The sequence below is a fragment of the Humulus lupulus genome, chromosome 6 (assembly GCF_963169125.1).
Source record: "Humulus lupulus chromosome 6, drHumLupu1.1, whole genome shotgun sequence".
NCBI classification, from domain to species: domain Eukaryota; kingdom Viridiplantae; phylum Streptophyta; class Magnoliopsida; order Rosales; family Cannabaceae; genus Humulus; species Humulus lupulus.
Genome location: NC_084798.1, coordinates 35153522 through 35162296, shown reverse-complemented (window position 1 = coordinate 35162296; position 8775 = coordinate 35153522).

Here is an 8775-nt window from a genome sequence, read left to right as displayed (position 1 = left end):
CTTTGTATTATTCTATTTAAAATTGAATTTGTTGTAACTGATTTTATTGTTCTTCATTATAGGATTTTTCAAAGAAGCCTAAGTTCAGTTCAGTTGGTTTAAGTTTTGAAGAAATATATTTGGATCCAGAGATTTTGAAAGTTATTGATAAAACTGTTGAGTATGCAGAAGAAGAAAAGAGATTTAGTGGGAGTAAGGATGATTGGAAAGTTGTGATGGTTGGTGATGTTGATGAAGTTCCTGTTTCTATTTAAAAGAGGGAGCCTAAACCTAGTACTCATGTTAAATCTCCTTTTGTTACCGAGTTTGGTTCATCTGAAGTAAAAGAAAATGTGAAGAGGAAGGGAGAAGAAGTGGTGATTGTTAGAGGGTTGCTTCCATTTAAAGATGAAATTGGACAGAATGTTTCAAAGAATGAATGCATGGATTATATTACATAGATTGATGATAAAATAATTTTTAAAAATAAGTATGTTTTTTTTTATATTTTGTTTAATATTGTTGTTCTTGATATGTAATTGTCTGTTAATATATATATATATATTTTGGTTTGAAGGAAGAAGAAATTTTCTGATGTTAATAACATTATCAATCCACCGATGGATTATTCTTTTGTTAAAATTTATGAGAAGATGTGGTTTTACAAACTTCAAACTTGTGGGGAGGACCTTATGGACACTGTAAGTAACTAGGTTCTTGGTATAATATTTATTAACTAGTATATGTTTGTTTAGATGTTTTGTTATTTTTGTTGATCATGGTTAAGACAAGTAACCAGGTTCTTTTAGTATTTTGTGTAACTTGTTTTGATTATTATTTATGACTAGTAACCAGGTTCTTGTAGTATTGTATGTAACTTGTTTTGATTATTATTTATTAGCTAGTAACCAGGGTCCTAACTTTTGTTTGTTTATTTATTTTTTGTAGCATATCAATGCTTGTTTTTATTACTTGAGGAAGAAGATTAAGTTGAGTGATAGTTTGAACAAGAGGGTTACAACTACAGACTCTTGGTTTGATGCAACTATCAAGGGTTTGTATGATAACTTTGTGGCAACCAAATGTGAACCAAGCAACATTCGTTTTGATAACCTCATTTCAGATTACATTATTGGTGAATATTTGTTTTGTAACACTCCTTGGGTGGATGTGGATTATGTTCTTTTTCGTGTGCATGTGAATGTTAAGTTGCATTGGGTTTTTATTCACTTTTCCATAAAGAGTAGGATGTTAACTGTCTACAACTCTTTGGTGTGGAAGAAGAATGAGAGTATTGCTTTGCCATATGTGAATGCTTATTCTGTTGTTTTACCATATTTTCTACACTTTCTTGATTTTTATGGTTCTATGAAAGATCTGGACTTGAATGTTGGTCCATATTCTGTTGGAAAGAAGGATCCAATTGATTTTAACTTTGCCAAAGACTTGCCTTCTCAAGAGGACAAGTAAGTAACTGGTTTTTTGTAATTTGTTGTTTATTTTTCTATTATGTTTGTTTTTAATAATTTCATTTGTTGTTTTTTGTTTGTTTTCCAGTGATTGTGGAGTATTTGTTACCAAGTATGCTGATTTGTTTATCCATGGGAAGATTGATGACATCCCAAAGAACATGGCTGCCAAAGTTGCTACCTATCGCGATTATCTTGCCATTAACTTGTATAGTCAAGCGAAAAAGAAGTAGATTGGTGGGTACAAGACAGAAGATGATGCTCCATCAAAGAAATCAAAGAGGATAAGGAATTATAAGTATAAATTTTTGTAGTTTTTTTAAGTTGTATTAATGTCTATGTCTTTTTTTTCTTTGTTTAAAAGTGAAGTTGTGGTTTGTAACTGGATACTAGTTTAGTACTGTATTTGTTTCTAGATACTTTTTTTTTGCCAATGTAAAGAACTGGTTTCACATTTTGGCTTAATATAAAGTTTTTTTATTTGTATTTTATATTAATGTGTACGTTTTTTTTTCAATAGAGTTGGTGATTTTTTTAAAAGTTTGAAGATATTGTTATGTACATGTTTTTTTTCATATAGGTTTCAATTATTTTTGGAGAAGTTTGTGTGCTAATGGATAACTGATTAGTGTATAGTTTGAAAATATTAGTTTTACGTTATAGGTAACTGGGTACAATTTTTTTATTTTTATTTTTAGTTTATGTATTATTTTTTGTTAAGTTATAATAATTTTTTTAATCATGATTTTTCAATGTTTTTTAAAGAGATACTTCATTATGTAACTGGTTTGTAAATGTTAATTTTTTTGTAAATAGGTTTGTATAAGGATGGTGTAACCGGTTACTTCTGTTTTTTTTATAGTGAAAGCCATATGTTTCAGGTAACTGGTTACTGTTTCTTTAGTTTTTATTTTTAATTTTTTTTGATATATTTATGTTTTTTTTTTTTTGGTGAAAGATTTGTGATTATGTAACTAGGTTTTTAAGTTGTTTGTTACATGTATATATAGTCATTTGTTAAATTTATTTATAGTAACTGTTTTTTTATAACATGTGTTGTAACCAGCTACTTGAGTCTTCAGATTTTGAATAACTTGTGTTGGAACCAGGAACTTGAATAACAAGTTTATAAAATGTTAAATGCTTAAAAGTCTGTACTTTTATTGAAGTAGAAAACATTAGGATACAATTTTATTATATCAATTATATCAATTGAATTAATTGAAATTTTAGTCTATCTACTCTTTACAAATTTATTTGTCTAATTTCTTTGGCTTTGTTAGGTTTCGCTGCTTTGGGATTGGTTCATTCCTGCATGTTTTTCTATTATGTCCTGGTTGCGCGCATCTTCCACATTTTATTTGCATTTTTGGTTCTCCTCTAGATCTGATTTTTTTCCTTCTAGGGCGGATGGGTGGTTTTCTTGTTTTTGGTGGTAGGACAATTTTGTTTAAAGTCTCTGGTAGTGTCCATTCGCTTTCATTTGGCAATGGATGAACAGTTGACTCATATGTTGCTTTCATAGTTGTAGTTTTGTAGTAATTAGCAACATAATCATATGTTTTCAGCCGTGTTTGGAAAATACTGCTATTACATGTGCACACGGTATTTCATCTTGTTGGAACCTTTTGCATTCACATGTTTTCTCCATTAGGTTGACCAAAAAATTTCATTTGTCTTCAACCACAACTTGGTACAGTATAGTGTTTACTGGGAAAACCTGTTTATTTTAGTAGAGGAATACATGTTAGAAACTGGTACTGTGATAATTATTAGTAACTGGTTACCGAAAGTTTTAGTAAATAATATTCAATGCAGAATATATGCTAGTTATCTAAAATTCAATGGCTCGAATAAAGTTTTCTCTAAGCACAGTTTCAGTATCTGTTGTTACTTGTGTGAATGTTCCGTTTGCTTCGTTACCATTTTTCCATACCCATTTTTGAACTAAACTTCGAAGGCCTTCCATCATTGTAGTGATTGGCAGCATTCTTGCAGCATTTATTGATTCGACTATATTTGATGTCATCATTGTATATCTTCTTGTTGGAGCATGGCTAATAACTCTACAAAATGTGCTAATTGTTACTTAATTCTAGAATTTTTAATTGATTTATTAAGTTTTAAAGTAATTTTGAATTTATTTGGTTTATTTTGATTTTATATATTTTTGTGTGTTTTTATAGTTATTTTGTTGTAAAATGTTGTAGTTAATTATCTGAATTATTGTTGTTTAATTTGAGGTAAAAAAATGTTGTATTATTGAACTTAAATGTTAAATATAAATTAAGTTTAAATTAATATTTTCAAAGAATTCACTTGATTTATTTTATAGTTGAAAATATTTTATTATGATTTATTTTATATTTATGGTGTAGGAAATTGTTGAATTGTTGGTGCTTGAAAATCCAAGAAAAAGAAAGAAAGAAAAATGTGGCAAAATTGAAAACAAAGGCCCAAAGCCTGGCTGCCTTCTTCCATCACGCCATCAGCCACGCTAGCACCAGGCCCGTGCCTCTCCTCCAGTAAAATGGGCCTCCTCACCAACCAGCCTTTCGGCCCATCTCCACACCATCGAAGCACCCTTCCCAGCCGTGGGCCTGCCACCCTCAACATCCCTTCTTCGGCACCAACACACCCAGCTACTCTCCCAGCCGCCTGCCCCAGCAGTCCACGCACGCCTCCAGCCAAACCCAACACCCCTGCAGCTCCTAGGCCCAATCCAGCCTGCCTCCTCCCAGCTGCCATTTTCCCCTTGAGCCCAACAAAAGCTCACTTTTGTACCCTTGTCCCCTTTCCCAAAAATATCATTTTTTTACCCAAACTTTTCTACACATTTTACCCCAAAACATCATCATTACACCCTATAATTTACCCATATTTGTCATATAATTACTAATTTAATCAATTTAATTAATTTAAATTAATTATTTTAATGCTCTCATTTTGGCTATAAATAGGAAATTTTCAAGACCATTTAGGGGGCTTATTTTAGGAGAGGTTACACTACACAAGTTCTACACTTTCAACACCTCTCTATTCTCTTCATCTTTTTCTTCTTTTTGGTCATTTTTCTATGAGTTTTTAGAGGAAAATTTTGGGGGGTTTCATTCTCTAAATTTTCCTATTTATGTTTGTAATTTTTTTGTTTGTAATTTATATTCTAGTTATGAGTTTCTAATCTTTTTAAGATTATTAAGGTGATGATGAAACAATATGTAACTAGATAGTGTTTATTTTGTATGTTGATTTCCCATTTTGTGCAATAAAGTTTATGGATTTTCTTCTTCAAATATCTTCTTTCATCTTAAATATCATGTATTTTGGACTGTTAGAACATATTTACACTTTGTTCTTCATTAGTGCAAAACATAATATTCTTTGTGTAAGATGTGTCATTAAATTGTACACATCCAATGCTTAGAACAAAAATATTATGTTTTACCTTATAAATAATGTTCATTGATTTATTTGTTATTTCATTAGATTGATTTACACTAAATGCTTTGAAATTATAATTTTAAAAGTGAAGATAGATCCTATATTTTTATAAAAACTTGTCCTTAAATAGAATATCTAATTTGAATAAGTGATGGTTTGATTAATTTCTACTATTACTAAAACTTGGAAATCAATGTACTTATAAATATTATTGAACTTATATTTTATGGATTCTAATCCTTAATAATCTTATTTTACCATCTTGATTTCTAATATTAATTTAGTTATTTATATTGTCTTTAATATCTTTATTATTATCTTTTATTTTATTTTATTGTCACAAATTCTCATCGATCTTTGAAGCTAGGTTAGAATTTATTAATTTTGGTTTAAAATAGTTTCCTTTTCGATTTTAGACAACTCATTTGGGTTCGACATCCTTGGTTACACGATCACTATTCTATATGAATGATTTATGCACTTGCGATATAAATATTTAAAACATACCCGTTTTGGGTTCATCAATGGCATCTATACCGAGTGCAATATCCAATTTTTTGTAAATACGGTCTTATGCGAGTGTCAATCTTGTCTATTTCATGCATGTAGTGCTCAAATGGTTGTAACCTGTATGCCTTTGCTGCTATGACAAAGTTTATGTTTAGGTCCTCCCCATGGACACTGAAATTGACTTTGATGTTGTTTAGCATGTGGAATATGCATGCTGTTAGAGAATATATTTTATTGCTCAATGGAAAAGTGGAAAAATAAAAAATACAACTCTATGAAAAGAATACAATGGACAAGATGATAGATAAATAGGTTTACAACTCAATGACCAACAATACAAGTAAATGTAAAAAAGAGAGAAAGAAGAGAATTATTAGAACTAAAACTCTAAAACTAGAGATACCAATACATATGTAAATAGAAATAGAATAAGAGGATTACAAACTCAAAACAACAATAATACAAGAAGAACAACTGAATGAAAAGATCAATGAAAAACACAAACTCACACTCAAAAGTGTAGAGTAATGGGGATCGCCAACTTGAACAAGGTTCAAAACCTTTGTCCAAAAGCTTATTTCCCCCTATTCTCTAAGCACTAAGGGATCTCTCAAGGAAATAGCTCTTTGGAATAATCAAGCCTCAAGGTGAATTTTTCAGCCAAGTGATTTGTGGATGAAAAATGGTGCGTCTTACAAGTGAGCATTAGGCTCCTATTTATAGAGTTTGAGATGCCCTTTCGATTTCAAATTCCACCAACCCCGGTGGCTGTTACCAATGTTTAATTAGATTAATATGGAATTAAAATTGAGATTTGGGAGTTATTTGGGTTTTTAGAACAGTTCAACACATTTGGAAAAGACTGAAAATTTGGCCTGAAATGCACCTGTGGCCGCGCCCAGAAACATCAGTGGCCGCGGCCACTGCTTTCTGTCCCCCAGGCCGCGGCCACAGCCCATTTTCAGCACTTGAAAATGTGTTGTTTTTCCAAACGGTTCCAAACCCTCCCAAATGACTTTGTAACTCCCAAAACACATTATTGGGGTTAAAATCATATCTCAAACAGCCATATTTTATAATGGCTTTATGAAATCCAATCTCAAATGTGTAACATATAATATACACATTATTGGGTAATATTTGGGAGTTACAAATTTGTTACTGATTTTGTAACTCCAAAATATGTCACATTTAGGCACATACATGTGTCCAATTTTGTGACTCTCAATAATATGTTACAAGGTGTGACAAATCACATTTTGTCACATTATTTAATCTAATATTATATTATATGAAATAATATAACATTCCCCCACTAGATTAAATAATCACTTTTGTAACACTTATTTAATCAATCAAACATTATATTAAAATATAATATTCCCCCACTTGATTAAATAATCACTCTCTATAGAAGCCTTTGCATTGGTGCATAGAGTAAAATGTCTTTCGACTTGAATTTTACCTTAGTGTAATTATCACAAAGTTTGTTGAAATTTTGGTTGCCGAAGCATTGAACCATTATCCCTTGATAACAAACCGGTGATAACACACACACCTTTGCTATGTTCACTTGAGACCTCAATGTCTCGCTTTTGCACCGTTAATTTCCATGTGCACATTCCATTCATAGACTTTTCTTGAGAATGACTCTCAATTCTCATGAGGGGCGGCACCACCCCTAGGTCTATATAGGTAGAACTCTTACAGTATTTTGTTACCCTAAAATACTTGTCTTTTCAAGACTGAGTTCTATTAAAAATCCTTTTGGTTTTAACCCTCATTTTGGTAACACACTAGTACTCATATCTCAGATGGGACAAAATTTGAGTACTACTATCTATTCACTTAATTGACTTGTTATTACCTATTGAACCTAATACTAGTTTGGTTACTAGTATTAAGATAGGTTACCATCAACCGTGAATCTCTTTAGGGAGTCTAAGTCCCACCTCTTAAGATGTAGAAATGATTCAATTTGAATCATTTCTTTTCTCATGTATGCATACTTAGATACTCTCATTATTTTATTCAAACTTTGTTGCTAGCCATAGTTTGATTAAAATAGTTACCCCTTTAAAATAATGATTTTGACCATAGTCAACACCCCCACTATTTTATAGTTTAATATCCAAGATAAACATTTGAATATTAATTCTAGAAATCTCTTTGTTTCTAAAATTCTCCTTTATGTTTTAAATTGATTTCTTCTTGAATCAAAAATATTACAAACAATAACTTTAGACACCAAGCATGTCTAGATTTATCCATTCTATACATATATAGCCAATGTGATTTAGAATGTGGAATTCCAAATCACCTATTTTGATAGGATGGCCAAATTAATCAATTGATTAACAACAAAATAAATTGATTAACTTTGGAGCATCACCCCCACATTTCTCACATAGTGATAATAAAATATCACTTTAAAATAGAAATCTCTTCATTTCTAATAAGTCATTTATCCTCCAAGATAAATCTAGACCTATGATTTTCAAAGTTCATCATGAGTCCTTAAGCTTCATGATAAACACTCAATAGATCAAGATAAAAACCTCAATGTTTATCTTGATTCATTTACTTGCTAAAGCAAGGCACACTTAATTGAAAGTAACTTTCACTTGGTTGCTTTCATTATATATTTCACAAAATAAAATGTGAACACAAGTGTAATGTGAGAATTTCTCAAACAAATAATCACATTATGAAATAATAGGTCTACACACTTACCTATTATTTTAACGAGTTCATTTTGAAACTTTGTTAATGTCTCACACAAAATAAAGAATTATCATAGAATAATACTTTAATTTTATTGATAGTTTTCAAGAGTACAAGCTTTATTACAAATTAATAATTTTCCAACAAGGCACATAAACATGGTAATCATTCTAGGATCTCTTCTTCCTTTTCTATAGCATTTACCTCATTCTCATGTGGGTCCTTTCGGTACCTACATACTCTAGCATAGTGCCCAGGTTTTCCCTAAACAAAAAAATGACCTCTCACGTCTTTGAATTGTCCATGATCTTTCTTTGGACCTAAAGGGTTCCCACTACCCTTTTTGTTGTTGTTGTTGCCCTTTGAATGCTTGTGTGAAACCGCATTGGCCTTGGAAGTCTCATCTTTAGACTCATTTACACTCTTGTCTCTTATCCTCGATTCCTCTTCAATTCTAATGTGTTTTTGGATCTCTTCCAAAGTGTAATCCTCATTCTTATGGAGGATTCTTTTCCTATAGCTCCTCCAATTTGGTGGTAATTTTTCCACTATTGCACCAACTTGGAAGGCCTCGGGAAGCTCAATCTTGAGAACTTTCAACTTGTTCACAATCACTTGTAACTCATGAATTTGAGGTAAAAGAGTTTTCCCA